This window comes from Schistocerca gregaria, chromosome 6 (genome assembly GCF_023897955.1).
Source record: "Schistocerca gregaria isolate iqSchGreg1 chromosome 6, iqSchGreg1.2, whole genome shotgun sequence".
Lineage (NCBI taxonomy): Eukaryota > Metazoa > Arthropoda > Insecta > Orthoptera > Acrididae > Schistocerca > Schistocerca gregaria.
In genome coordinates, this window is record NC_064925.1 from 346,524,849 (window position 1) to 346,541,214 (window position 16,366).

The 16,366-nt window shown below is 39.3% G+C and overlaps 1 protein-coding gene across 3 annotated transcripts in view; it reads right to left on the reverse strand.

Annotated features, from left to right (window-relative positions):
- Positions 1 to 16,366, reverse strand: part of LOC126279105 (uncharacterized) — a 183,224-nt gene that overhangs the window by 74,638 nt on the left and 92,220 nt on the right. The gene's annotated exons all lie outside the window — the stretch shown is intronic.

The window sequence follows — 16,366 nt, forward strand, 5'->3', positions numbered from 1 at the left end:
GCAATTACAATGACACACAACTACATACATACTCTGTACACCACCATGAGATGCGTGGCAGAGGATACAGTGTATCACTACTAGTCATTCCCTTTCCTGTTCCACTCGTAAACTGAGAAAGGGTAAACCTACTGGCTGTATGCTTCTGTACAAGTCCCAATTTCTTTTATCTTATCATCACAATCCTTATGAAAAATGTACATTGGTGACAGTGGAATTGATCCACACTCAGCAGCAAATACTGTTTCCCTGAATTTGCTCTTCCTTTAACCCAACCTGGTAAGGACCCGAAACACCTGGACAGTACTCAAGAATGGGTCACACTAATGTTCTGTATGTGGTCTCCTTTATAAACAAGCTATACTTCCCCAAAACTCTCCCAATTAACCGAAGTCGATCTTTCACTTCTGCATTACTGACCCTGTGTGTTCATTCCATTTCATACCGCTTTGCAATGTTACGCCTAAATATTTAAGAGATGTGACACTGTCAAGTAGCACATCACTAATACTGTATTTGAACATTACAAGATTGTTTTTCCTACTCATGTGCATTAACTTATATTTTTTCTACATTTAGCTGCCAGTCATCAAAATAAATAGCAACTCAGTCCAAGTCATCCTGTATCCACCCATAGTTACTCAATAGCAACAATTCCCTGTACACCACATCATCATCAGCAAATTGTTTTAAAAGTCACTGCATCAAAATTCACTTTTTTTTTACTAACTCAAAAACTGCAGTTTCTAGTGAATGTGTTTCCCAGGTACACATTTAAACTAAATTAAATTTCCCACAGAAGAAGGTCCTGTCATTTTTTTTCTAAGGCTAATAGTTTCCACATTACAGGGGATGAAAAAATTGCACATTATTAAAAATAGAGTTTTAATTATAAAAATGATTGTTGAATGAAGTGAGTTAAGAATAAATAATAAGTGTGTGTACCATGTCCTGGCGCAATAGAGCTGTATTAAGGGGCAAATTGCATTTTGGGGATGGAACAGGGAGGAGGGAGGGGGACAGATGGCAGAAGTGTGAGGGAAGGTATGTGACCAGAGTCTGCTCCTGCAATTCTCTCCTTCAATGGTCTGCAAACTGGAGAGTAAGTAGGTTATTCCCAACTCTGTCTACCCTGTTACATCACAAGAAGCTACTAGGGGGCATTCACAAAGTTATAGCAAGCTTCTGTGGCGCACCTTATGATCATGGGTGAGAGAGTGTGCAGACATGCCCAGGGATGTTTATTTTGCACAAACTGTATTAATGGTACATGGAATACAAATATGAGTCACTAATAAAGCCAACACAAGAAACACATATAGACAGAAACTATGTAAATCTTTGCACATTGTTTTACACTGCTAGAAGGGAAATTAATTCTTAATCATCCTGTGTGGTAGCTGTGGTGATCTTCTGGGAAAGGAAATTTCCCCCACCATGAGTGCTGATTGCTTTTCATTTGGCACACAGACTCCACCTCTCAAGTGAGTTGACAAAATAAATTTACTGAGCTCGTGTGTATATATTGGAGTTCTTTTCAGTTTATTCCACTAATACTTATTTGCAGTTGTTAAGTGAGTTGTTACAAAAAAAATCACAGTTCTTAAGTTGGCTATTATGGGGAAAAAACAAAAAAAAGCTGAAGCTGTCAACTGTCTTCCCCCTGAATAGCATGTCCCAATGCTGCCAATAGGTGCTCGATAATGTCAGTTTCATTGTCTCCACTATTACTAGTTGGAATACTTTTCACAACATGAGGTGTATCAAATTCATCATTCCAGCCTCAGCTCTCCTAACATCTGAAGAGGACCAGAGGCTTAAGCTGTTTCCTTCAGCAACAGAAGTAGGTGACCTAAGTGTTATGGAACTTCAGGTATTTCAACACCAGTTTAGCCCTGTTCCATCAGACATATTCACATCCATTTTGGAAAATAGACTGTGCAGGTGCGGTAAGTGGCTCCGCTCAGTACAGTCCACTCTACAAATACCAGAAATTCCTGAATGGAGGTGATTTATGCAATATAACAGTGACACTATTAGTGGCAACAGGAGTGCACTAACTTCTGGTCATTCATTAATTCACCACTAAATGATTATAACATTATTACATAGTTTTACAACATGCTGTCAAAGATAGACAGCAGTAAGGTGCCACAGTTTCCAATCGAACCCCTCTCCCAACAGCACTACAAAGGTCACCAACAACATCACACTTACAAATCACACACTTCTCAGCCATAGTTTATAGGAGTTTATTTTACATGCAAAGCTCCTTAACAATACAGTACTTATTTAATAAACTGCAACAGCTCCTCTGTATAAACACAAACTCGATATTTTATTTTGTCTGCTCACATACAGGAACTAGACAGGCAATGTTGAGGAGGCATATTCCGTAAACTGAAAATAGAAAAGCGTGCAGTCTTCATGGTAGGGGAAGTTGCCTTTGCTGGAAGCATGCTACAGCTGCTGTACATTAAGACTACAAATAAGAACACAATTTATCCATTAATACCACTCTACAGCACTTAGATGTGGTATACACATTACATATTTGTTTTTAACCTACTTCCTTAGCAGTAAACAGTCAGTTTATACCAGTAAAATACTATTTTCAATAACCTGCAATTTTTCGATCTCCTGCAATGCCTGGAGAAAAAAATTAACAAGAACTTTTTTGTAGGAAATTTTATGAAGTTTCATTTTATACTGGGACATAGCTTCACTAGAAACCACAGTTTTTGAATTATTCAAGAGAAATATAAAAAAGTGATGTTAAGAATGACGTAAAAAACAACAACATGTTTTAGAAGAAAGTGAAATGCATCTGATCTTATTCAAATTTTATTATAGTCACAAAAGACGGTATTTAACTTTTATAACTGTGACTGCAGAAAAGAAAGAGGGCGAAAAACAAAGACGACAAGAGTTTTCTGAGTCTTCTACAGTATTATGCAGCAGAACAAAAGTTTAGTGACACAAATCCTACAACATGATTTTATCTCCTTTGGTCATTGATAAACTGTCAAGTAGTGCACGACTAAAGTTACTAGGAATCTCTAGAGATTCTGAAGAAATGATTTTGGAGGCATTAAAATCAATTAAGGCACTGTGCAGTGAAAATTTTCAGGGAAATAATTCCAATAATTTTAAAAATACTTATCTCGCCCATAATGCATCCAACAGCAATAATGAACTGAATCAAAACTCAAAGCAGAGTCCTCCACTGACTTTTAAGCACCAAGGTCAAGACAACAGAGGCATTAAGAACAGACAAAAGGATCTGTATTTTGTCCAACAATATAAAAATAATAGTAATGAAACAAATTATTTGCTTTTATCGTACCGACCAAGTGGATGGCAGGAGGCGAGGTGGCACAGCAACCATCATACACAAAGACGTAGAACACATGAACATCGAGCTCCCTGTGCTTGAGAGACTAAAGGCTATGGCCATCAGGGTAAAGTTCAACAGAGCCAACACCGCACGGGTAATCCTGTACAATCCCCCTAGAGACATAGTAACACACGATATCAGCACAGTTCTCAACATAGCACCGTGGGTAATCGCCGCTGGAGATCTAAACGCAAAACATCCTGACTGAAACTCACAAATGCATACCTCCAACAGCAAGAAACTACACACACACACACACACACACACACACACACACACACACACACACACACTAGGCCAGAACTACATTATACTTGGACCGGACATCCCCAAATTCGTGTCTACACAGGCCAGACATGCTAAACATAGCCCTCATCAAGGGCATCACATGCACACTTAACCTTATGGTTGAAAATGATCTGGACTAAGACCACATGCCTGTAATGCTGCACATGGACAAAATACTGCAGGACACAGAACCATGCAGGATACTGAACTACAAGTGTGTGAATTGGACACTGTTTAAGGAAACACTTGATAGTGGTATTCCTGACACCCACAAAATTAACAACATGCAACAAATTGATGATGCTGTGGAGACTATTATTACTGCCATCCAAGATGCAATGACTGACGCCATTCCATGTACAACACCAAAACAACACTCAATGGCCCTGCCCCAGGCGATCCTGGGCATTATCTCAATGACGAATCGCCTCAGGAGAAACTGGCAGCGTACCAGGTGCCCATTCTATAAACTGCACGTCAACAGACTCCAGGGTATAATACGGGACAAAATACAAACATTTACAAACATTTACAAACAAACAATGGGGACAGAAACTCGCAGGTCTAGATACACCACGTCCTGGCGTGTGGAAGCTGTCCAGACACGTCACTAGGGAGAAACATTACATTCCCACTCTACAAGGAACAGACAGCCTAGCTTACTCCCTGACAGAGAAGGCAGAGCTTATGGCCACAACACATGCTGCATCTTTAATGCTGAATCTGGCTCCTTCAAATCCAGTATTTACACTTGAAATGGACCAGGAGGTTACATGACTTGTAGCCCAGCCCATGCGTGATGACATTAGATCCACTAGCTTAAATGAAATTACATGGGCTATCAAGCATACCAACGCTAGGAAAGCCCATGGGCCTGATGGCATTCAAAACCATCTCCTACAGGAGTTCACAGATAGAGCAGTAGAACACTTTGCACACATAACTAATACCATCTTAAAACACCAACACTTCCCTGACTTTTGGAAGGTGGCCAAGGTCCTGATGTTCAGGAAGCCAGGGGAAAATTATCGACCCATCAGTCTGCTGTGCTTGCTCAGCAAGATTGTTGTTGAGAAGGTAATAATAAAACACGTCACTAGACACTGCATCGCCAATGACACATTAAGACTGGAGCAATTCAGCTTTAGGAATCACCACTCAATAACACAACTCCTCCGAGTAGTCGAACATATAATACATGGATACAACATGAACAAAGCCACAGGGACCATGTTCCTGGACATTGAAAAAGCTTTTGACCGTCTTTGGCACAATGGCCTTATACGCAAAGTAAGTGAAGCTGGTTTCCTGGATGGACTTGTACGTCTCGTACACTCATATCTCACAAACAGATGTTTCAACACTGAGATGCAGGGCAAACAATCGACACAACAAGGTATCCAAGCTGGAGTACCCCAGGGAAACATCCTAGGGCCCATCTTGTTCAACCTGTACATTAACGACTTCCCAGTAACAGAAAACATGATGTTAGCCATCTACGCAGATGACACAGCCTTCCTTGCACAAGATTGGAAACCGTCAAACATTAATTCATGAATACAGATGGCATTCAGAACTGCAGAGGCTTAGTTGGAATGATGGCGCATTACAGTAAACGTTGACAAATGCGAAGCAGTTCTGTTTACATGTAGACCGAAACTACTGTGCACACCTCAACATACATACATACATTTCCGAGAGAAAGTCATATATCTTGGCATCTGGCTGAACTGGAAACTTACATGAGGGGACCACATTGAATACATTGACAACAAAGCGCATGCAAGGCTTAAACAACTCTACCCAATGCTCAACAGGGAAAACACACTGAATAGGAGGGTGTCGAGGTCCATATGCATGACACTAATTAGACCTCTGATGATGTATGCAGCCCACATCATATTAAGAATTCAAAAATGTTTGTTGATATCATAAAACAGATGAAGTTAGGCCCAAGTGATATCATGATCAGCCTCGACGTGGTTTCTCTGTTCACCAAAGTACCTGTGGATGACACATTACAACTGTTGGCTGCTCATTTTTCCTCAGAAATTTTGAAGTTGTTCCAGCATACCTTGACGACCACTTACTTTTTATACGTGGAAATTATTATGAAATGACAGATGGAACACCCATGGGTTCACCACTGTCACCAGCAATAGCGAATTTTTTCATGGAGGACTTTGAAGAACAAGCGTTGAGCAGTGCTCACCTCCGCCCATCATGCTTCTACAGATACGTTGACGATACTTTTTTAATCTGGCCACACGGCAGCGACACGCTGCAGGAGTTCATCGAACATTTAAATGGTGTACATCCAAACATAAAACTTACATTGGAGGTAGAGAAGGAAAGGAAGTTACCTTTTTTAGATGTGTTGGTGGAGCAAAAGCCGGATGGACGACTGGGCCATTCTGTGTACAGGAAGCCAACCCATACAGACTTATATCTGCATAGCCATAGCTTCCATCATCCGTCTTAGAAGAGAGCTATGTTGAATCCTTTAGTACACAGAGCCAGGACTATTTCCGACAAGGACCACCTCGGTCCCGAGATTAACCATTTGACGACTGTTTTCAAGAGGAATGGTTATTCTGCCGGTAAAATTAAATCAGTATTGTCCAAGAAAGTACAACACGATGCCGGCCATATACAAGAAGAGGACCAACACATAGCGCAGCTTCCTTTTTGCGGTGCTACAACGAGCAAGATAGCCAGAGTCCTCAAGAGGCAAGGAATAAAGGCAGTTTTCCGACCACCTAAGAAAATTAAGGAAATGTTGAGATCAGTCAAAGATAGTCTCGGCTTAAGAGTGCTGGGAATTTATTCTATTCCTTGCGAATGCAACCAGAATTACGTGGGCCAGTCTGTAAGAACCGTTGCCGACCGCTGCATCGAGCACCAGTGCCACCTGAAATACAGGTATTTGGAAAAATCAGCAGTGGCTGAGCATAGCCTGCTTAACAAGCATAAGATTTTATTTGAAGAAACCAGAGTAATAGCCCAAGCATCGAATTACTGGGACTCTGTGATCCGGGAAGCAGTCGAAATTAGACTTAGCGATAATAACTTTAACAGAGACAACGGCTATGCACTTAGCAACACTTGGAAGAGTGCACTGGATAAAGAAAAATCGCAGAGAAAAACTTCCCGCACTTTACCTCCTGATTCAAGGGATGGTGCTGCAAGCAACGCGGGATAGAAACTACATCTACGGAAGTAGAGAGCACCACTTCACTACGCGCCATATTGCTGTTGCTATGACGTATTCCAGCCAATCAGAAGCTGTCTTTTGCATATAAAAGTGGGAACCTCGCTAGTTCACGACAGTGGGTTTTTAGCCCTGACGACGACCATGGAGGTAGTGGTCGAAAGCTTGGAGTTTTATCCTGAATTGATGCGGCATGTACACCGAAAGATTTTTAATCTGAGAAAATGGTCCAAAAAAGAGGAAAAAGCCTTTAGATTTTGCTGTTCTTATGATATGGAGGCAGCCAAGAAATCATTCTGATGATTACTACTTTGCATTGTCGATATTACTGGTCATAATTCGAAAAACAGGAAGGTGATAAGCTACCCTAACCTTCCGTCTGCCATCCGACCCAGTAGGGCACGGTGTAGATTTGCCGGTTCCTGAACTGCCAGATGATTTATATTCTATTCCAACAGAAGTATTTTCTGATATACAATGTGACTTAGATGAACGAGATGATGATGGATTCCACCATCATACAGAAAGTATAGTGCCCAAATTGTTTACTCAGACCGAGCTTAACAATTTGGTTAGGGATCTGAGAGTAATGAAAGAAAAAGTGTTCAGCTTGGCTCTAGATTAAAAGAAAAGAACTTATTGGTAGTTGGCACCAGCATATGCATGTATAGATTATATATATATATATATATATATATATATATATATTTAGGTGATTTAATGTACTGCTCAGACATTCCCAGTCTGATGAATGAGTTTGCAGTCTGATGAACGAGTTTGATAACAAAATGAAGACTGGAGGCTGTTTATTGATTCAACCAAAACTAGTTTGAAGGCTGTTTTATTACACAATGGTAACACGTATGCATCTAGACCTCTTGGACATTCTGTACAAATGAAAGAAAGTTATAAAACCTAAAAATAGTGCTAAATAAAATAGGCTATTCTGCTCATGGTTGGATGGTATGTGGTGATCTACAAGTAACATGCATGCCCCTTGGTCAGCAAGGTGGCTTTACCAAATTTCCATATTACTTGTGTGAATGGGACATTAGGGTTAGGGATCAACACTGGTGCAGAAAGAACTGGCCTGTGAGGTAGTCTTTAAAACCTGGTGAGAAGAACATTCTACACAAAAACCTTGTAGATCCAAAAATGTACTCCTACCACCTCCACATATAAATTTAGGCCTAATGAGTTTGTAAAGGCTTTTCCTCAAGATGGACCATGTTTTAAGTATCTCTGCCAAAAGTTTCCACACCTTTCAGAAGCTCAACTAAAAGAAGGCATCTTTGTCAGACCTGACATTAGAAAATTGATGTTTGATGTTAACTTTGTATCCACAATGATCTTAAATGAGAAAGAAGCATGGGTATCATTCAAGCAAGTTGTTACAAAGTTCTTAGGACATGAAAAAGACCCAGAATATGTTTCTATTATAGCTACAATGTTAAAGAAGTTTAAAACTTTAGGGTGTTTAATGAGCCTGAAAGTTCACTTTTTGAACAGTCACCTTGATTACTTCCTGGACAATATGAGAGATGTTAGTGAGGAGCAATGAGAGCATTTTCACCCGGACATTAAAGTGATGGAAAAACACTACCAATGCCGCTGGAACACCAACATGATGGGGGACTACTGTTGGTCACTTCACGGAAAAGTTCAGCAGGTGACTCACCGTAGAAGAAACTACACAAGAAACTTCAAAGAAAAAAAAAGACAAAGAAAATTCAAACCAATTCCAGCTCACAAGTGAGACCTCTATTAACACATATCATTGTTTGAAGTAGCTTACTGTAAATACAAACCGTGCTTATGATGTAACAAAGCGTTTCAATTATTTCCCTGTTTAACGCATAGCATAGGATTTTTATACTATATAATAAAAAGCATATGCTTGAAAACTATGGGTGATAAAAAAAAACTAAATTTAGATTTGGATTCAGCTCATAAAAATCTTTAAAGATCAGCTATCAGAATAGAAAAAGATTAAAAAAAAAAAAATTTGTGGGTCTATGTAATATGTAAGATACGACATCTCATCTAATTAACAAGCTTGCTAATTGCTGGTAACTCACTAACAGTAATCGCATGAACTGTGATAGATAACTACTCCAATACAAAACAGTTTTCTTTCACCATGTACAGGAGATAAGGGATTTCGTATAAGAATTCAGTTAAAAAATGGTATCCTAACATTTACGAAATAATACCCAATTTCTCATTCAAAAAACCAGGCAGCTAAAAAGGCATGAAACATATGTTAGGGCTGGGATACTCATGAGACTTTTTAAAAGCTCTCAGACAGTTTGAAACTCTACAACAGTACTCATAAAATTGTTTACACTAAGGGTGAATTGTCGACGATTGATACTGTCTCACAGTTCCACGCAAGTGCTTTCTTTAAGTGTCTGAGAGTCTTGCGAGAGCAGATGTTGGAAGCATTTACACACAGCAGGGTGAAAGTGTATGAAAGTTAAGAGGTCACTCTCCACGAGATTTTTCCATTGTAGTTCTGTGCATGAAGGCAGAGGTTGCGAAGAAAGAGTATTGGGCTGCAACTGCACTTTCAATACTTTTGGTGGCAAAGAAAAGTGTAAATGACTGTGTCTGTACTGGATACGGGAGTGGATTAGGTGACAGAATGGGTTTGGAGCATGCAAGAATCTCATTGTAAAGCTTGTGATAGAAAATCCTCAACAACATAGAAATTTTACAAGAATGACAGTGATGGAGATGGAAAAAATACTCTTTATAACTGGACCCAAAATAATGAACCTATATGCTATTATGTGTAAATCCATTTGTGTTGAAGACAGACTGCTTGTGACACTAATATTTCTAGTATAAGCTATGATCATTCTCTTCAATATTTGATAAAGTAACAACTCTAATGAAATAACATTACACCAGTTAATCTTGATATCCATCGATGCCCAAAAGCCAAATACAGCGGATATATAATAAATGAACCTTTTCCGGACATACATTTATTTGAACATTTTTACTTGTATTGACTTATGGAACCACTCATAAATTTCTGAAGCTCTGTTATTAAATACCAATGTAATAATTTAATCAATAAATATCATGTCTTGTAAAATTATAGATACAGCTGTATTATTTGAAGTCAAATGACAATTTTCTGAGTTCCAAACTAATTATTTTCAAACATAATTTCACTTGTTTCTCTAATTTTAGTTAATCTATGTTATAAAACTGCTCTGACTGATTCCTTGAATTGTGGATATTCTGGTAAATTTCTTCTGTGGATATATTAAAAATGGTAGCCACTTCAGCCAACAAACTTTCCTTCTTATCTCAGTTTCCGTAGTCCAATAACAGTACATGACACAAAGCTGGCCATTCCTCATACAAGCTAATTAAATGCAAAACTTCGGCCTGAGTCCATTTTCTGGCAGCTTTATTCATTACAATCTTTCTCACTCAGTGCTAACTTGCACTCACATTGTGTATCAAACATGATGGTAGTCTGAACTGTCCTGACACTGCCAGTAAACATTTATAAAGTGGTTTACTGCAGTGTTGATGAGGTGTTGTGGGTAGCATGCTAGTCTTTCATTCATATTTTCACGCTGACATAGAATCAGGTCTCTTCAGTGACAAATCTTTGTTTTCATATGATTATTCTATATAAGGCCTAATATGTCTACAATGTTTTTACATGTAGTCTTCTGCATAGCATTGTTTAAGGCCACAACTTTCAAAACAGGCTAGCTACTCATGCTGCTTATTTACAAGGTAAAATGGGCAATTTCTTTGCTCAGAAACATGTCATGGCCACATATTATGGATCAGAACACGCAGTTTCTTGGGTACTTTTATTTAATGTCAGCATGAGTATGGTAAAATATATCACCAAGACGTGGTAATATACAAATTGTGAAATACAGCACAAATCTGACAATAAGGGAAAAAGCTGCCCATTCTTTTGCCAGATGAGGATGGTGGAAAGTACTATACAAGCACAGCAGCAAGCCAAAACATATTAGAGCAGCTATGAGAAAAATGTCAATTTGTACACAAAAGCTACTACAATAGGCAACTCAGTTGTCACTGCTTTGGATGACAAAGGCAAGAAATAAATTGCTGCATCTGTTTACAGTAGTGATGAAGCACACGCTTATTCTTATGGAGCTGTCTAATAAATTCCACTATTTCTCTGTAGCATTACACTGATAAATAAGAACCACTACCACTTCAAGTGACACAAACCAGTTATCATGCAATTTACAATATGTAAGAGCATATTTATTCACATCTCAGCCAATATTTTTGTGACAAATTATGATTTAAATTACTTTGAAAAATCTTTTATGCATTTTGTATTTCTTAAAAATGAATTCTGAATTTTTGTAAGTTCGTCAGCATCAGGAAACAACTACTAAACATGGTGTTGCTGGTTTTACATGTATTGTGTGTTTGTGTAATTTTCAGTCTTATATTTATTTACAAGTTTTGTATTTCACCTAGGAATTACCACAAAGAGTTGCTCAGATGAAAAATGATACAGGTTTGTGGAAAAACAGTTTGCTGGTTAGAGGTTTTGTTAACAGATTGCCATTTATCATCACACCATTAGTTGAATGATGATCTATACAACCTGATGACCACAGTATAAAGCAACAATCTCTTGGTCGAGACATCTGCCGATCCACCACAATTACTGGGTGAATCAATACTTATCCATCAACTACTCAAATGTCCTGCCTCCCTCTCACTTCACCTGTTGGAAAAAAGGAGGCTCGGAAGGGTGGGAGGAATTGCAAGACCTAAATGCGACACATTGGCCACCACTTGCATTTCACTTAAATGCTGTATTCACAGTTCTCAGAAAAAGAACAAGAAATATAGATCAGCCATAAGTATAATTGGGTGGAGTCTTGTTTCAATAGTCAAACACAGTTTTAAATTGTTAAAATATTTTAAGGCGGATCATTTCTGGGAATTTCACTAATTATAAAGTGGAGGCACTAGTCAGTTCCTAAACCCATTGAGTCAAGCTGTCATGTTATCATTTGTCCTTTAGTAACACTTCTATGATCTTTAACACAAAATTTAAAAGCAAGATTGATTGCTTTAACACATTAATTTAGTAATGTTGACTGGTTTTAATCTGAAACTGGTAGGTTAAAACTGTGTGCTGGACTGAGACTCCAACTTGATTTTCGCAGCAAGTGCTCGGCCGAATGAGCTACCCAAGCGTGACTCACAGCCTGTTCTCACAGCTTTACTTCTATCAGTACCTCATCTTATCCCTTCCAAACTTCACAGAAGTTCTTCCACTTGGTTAGCTGTGTACGCTGAGCACTTGTCAACGAAAAGCAAAGGTCCTGAGTTCAAGTCTCGGTTCAGCACACAGTTTTACTCTGCCAGGAAGTTTCGTGTCAGCGTACACTCCACTGCAAAGTGAAAATTTCACTCCAGCTTCAATCTGTTTTACACCATTGTCAGACTGTATTCTGCAATAAGAGATAATTTAGAGACTTAGAGTGATGTTTAAACAAGAACTGCAGCTTGATTCTAAAGTAACAACAATAATTAGCTGACGATATGCCTGAAGACGGCAGGTGGAGATGGTGACAGAGAGCAGGAACAGATGTCTACTGTGGGACAGTGTGAGGAAGCTACAGGTTAAGTAGAGGAGGCTCCATCTCTTGTCTGACATCAATATTAGCCAATCAGGTACAATGTGAAAAGGAGCATGACAAAAGTACTGTGCGTATGTGATTCTAAAACAAACTATAAGTACAAACATATTTTAACACAGAGGGATCATTAGTATCCAAAGCAATGGTATGTAGAGTATTTAGGCGTCTGGAGATAGAATGTATTGATACTTTCCACGCCTTTGCCTTGGTTACTGATGGTGTCTACTCTATTATCTTTGCTGGTCTTACAAATCACATAATAACATTAAGTCCCTATAGAGGGCAGATATTGTCCATAGAACCTCTTGCCATTGGTTTACTGATTATAAGTTCAATCACAACCGTTTTTAGTAAACTACTTTACACAGCAGTAAATTCTGTTGCCATTATACAAAAATTGTGCATCTGTACTTATATTTGGTACTGCATTCACTCACATACAGTACTTTTTTAACACATCTTTTCCATTGTACTTGAGTGGTTACTACTGCCATCAGGCAACCTCCTCTACTTAACCTGCAGCTTTTTCACACTATCCAGCAACTGACATCAATGTCTCGAACATATGGGTCCTGCTCCGTTTTCCGTATCCACCTGCTACCTTTGGATACATCATCAATGAATTACTGTTGTTACTTTTAGATTTAAGCTGCAATTCTTGTTTGGACATCCCTCTAAAGATCTAAATTTACTCTTATTGTAGAGCATGGTCTGACTTTTATGGTCCACAACAGTTTAAAGCCTCTTACCTTTATAAATAAATGTGTTTATACAATAAAGACTGCTTTTTAACTTTTTGTTAAATACTGATTGTAGATCACTGGTTTCCTAATTATGACTACATAAATGATCTTTTATATCATTTACTATTTAATGATACTCTTAATTTCTTTCTATTCCCTTCTACCACAACCAAAAGAGAAGTGACTGAGTTTCAATTAAAGTCACTTACTTATTCAATTATAATTTTTATTTTAAGTATACCTTTGGTTATTGTGGCAAACTGAATCTTGGATTATTTCATTGGTCTATCAATTCACAAAAAAGGAATTTTGCTTCTATCTCTCTATTTCTTGAAGTTAGGGCTTAGTTATCATATTACTGTGTTCATTATTTTTGGGGTAGTAATAAACTAAAAGAAGAGAATAATTCTGTCATTACATCTATTGTAAGATTTTGTGGCCACATTGTATCACCACAATCTCAGTATTATCTTTGGATCATTTTTTGCAATGGAAGTCTTTGCCCCACAAGTATTAAATGGAAGTGACCAACAATTATGAACCCACATACTAGCCACACGAAAGGAACAACTTTATTGTATCTGTTACCAGACTGATCATAATATTTAACGATCAGTGCCTGCTAAATTATTTCTAGCATCTTCTGTTGCCATGATTACAGGTACTACGAAGTGCATCTCTCTTTCCTCTTCCACTGTCTCAAACGTACAAATGTAATATGTTCCTTGAAGCCTTTTGAGAAACATCACTATGTTTGCCAGATGTACACTCAGTGGGATGCTATACATCACTGGTAAGTAAAGTTTCAGTGGATCCTTCAAAGGGCCAAGAACAGCTTGCATCTTCGGCAGTGGTTGGAAAATGGCTCTAATGTCACATTTTCCAAATAGTCTTCCAGTTTTGGCTAAGGGTGGCCTCATATAAGGAAGAAAGGTGAATCTTCCGTCTCCATCTTCTTCCTGATTTGTTGTATACTTTCTTTCCTTTAACACTCTTCTAATCTCTATGCCCCTTTATTTTAGAACTGTTCCTTCACGAGTTGTAGCTCAGACAAGGGATGGAGCCTCCTCTACTTAATCTGTAGATTCCTCACGGTGTCCTACAGTTGACATTGGTTCCTACTCTGTAGGTGATGCAGTTGTCTATAGTGAAGCACTGTCTGAAAGAAGCTGCACAAATATTCAGTCAGATCTTGATAAGATTTCAAAGATGTGCCAAGATTGGTACCTGCTTTAAATGTTCAGAAATATAAGACAATGCACATCACAAACTGAAGAAATGTAGTATACTATAAGTACAATATCAATTACAGCTGGAATCAGCCAACTCGTACAAACATCTGGGCATAGCACTGTAGGGATATGAAACAGAATGAGCACATAAGCTCTGTTGTGGGTAAAGCAAGTGGTAGACTTAAGTTTATTAGTAGAATACTGGGGAAGAGCAATCAGTGTACAAAGGAGATTGCTTATATATTGCTCTTGCAACCCATTCTAGGATATTGTTCAAGATCTGGGACCAGTACCAAAAGGACTAACAGGGGATATTGGACATATACACAGAAGGACTGGACATTTTCTTTAACAAATCAACTGAAGTTCTGGAAACAGCCTGAACCCTCACAACTAACATAATATATGTAGACATGAACATTAACACAGGTTTTGAGGGTGAAATTGATAATATGAGGCTAATTTCTGTATCCAGAAGTGGGAGAAGGTACTATTCATATGCGACTCAACTGCGCATGTGCATGAGCCCAATCGTAACTGATTAAATAAGTCAAATGTGTGGCGGTCATCGACCACCAGAATAGAGCAGAGTGGTATCTCTGCGCACTGACACGCTCTTAGGACGTGGATCTTGACGCACACCTTAGGGCAGTGTGTGTTTACGTTTCGACAGGTGATGCTCGCAAGGCTTGTTTATGTGTGTATATGTGTAATTCTGCAGTTAGAATAAAAACGAGTTTCATGCAGGTGGTGTTCAGGTTATTACAGCAGCTAAGCGATCTGATTCCCATAGTGGTGACCCCGGACTTTTTCGATACGACCACAGTACGCACGTTTCTCATCTTTCCTCCTGCCACCGTTACGCACCGATGAACCACCACGTGATTTGTGACCCGGAGCTCGCCATGAGTTTGCTTACAATTTCATTCATGGACGAATTGCCGGTAATTCAGTCATTGATGGCTCCGACTACAGTGTTAAACCCGTGTGCACAATATAACACCACTAGTACAGTCCATGCACCGTGGCCCATACATGTTGCAGTGCATCCAAGCACGTGGCAGTTTCCGGACTTCATACCGCAGGTGAAACAAGAACTTCCCTCACCACAGTGCTCAGCAACATCCCTTATGAATATGTTACATACCAGCCTGGCACACGACCAGGTACTTTCGCCTGAAGCGCATACCGCTATGTTCCCAACAAACCAACAGTGTGCGACTGCTTTTGCAGCAGCTGCAATGTCCGCGCCTACCGCATTTGCTCCCGCGCCGTGTGTGTGATGTGGTCAGAGGCCTAATTGTGCTACGGTACAGACACTCAACCCTATACCAGTTTCCGGGTCTCCGCTGCACCACCATCACCATCTTCCCACAATGTCAGAGCAGCCACCTGTAGGGCAGTTTCTGAAGCTGTCACAACTACAGAAGGACAACGCTATATCATGGTTTGTGTTAGTGGGCAATATTCTGGACATTTACGGAGTGTGGGGAGACAATGCACGTTTCATTTGTTTAATTACCCACCTCCACGATGAACCAGACCTGGTCAGTGACCTATTGCTCTCGCCACCAAGCCAGCACAAATATGCCTTTGCAAGAGCTCACATAATCAAGCGCTTATTGCGCCCTCGAGCAGACGCCATCCACTACGTAATTCACAATGTGCCAATAGAAGGAAATGCGCCTTCACAACTTTAGCGCCATTTAAAGTCCCAGGTGGGCAAGCAACAACTCCCCGACCTCGCACTCTGGGCGTTGTGGCTTGTGAAATTACCGCCAGACCTCCAACTACACCTGTTGGCTTACCAAAACGCTGCTCTG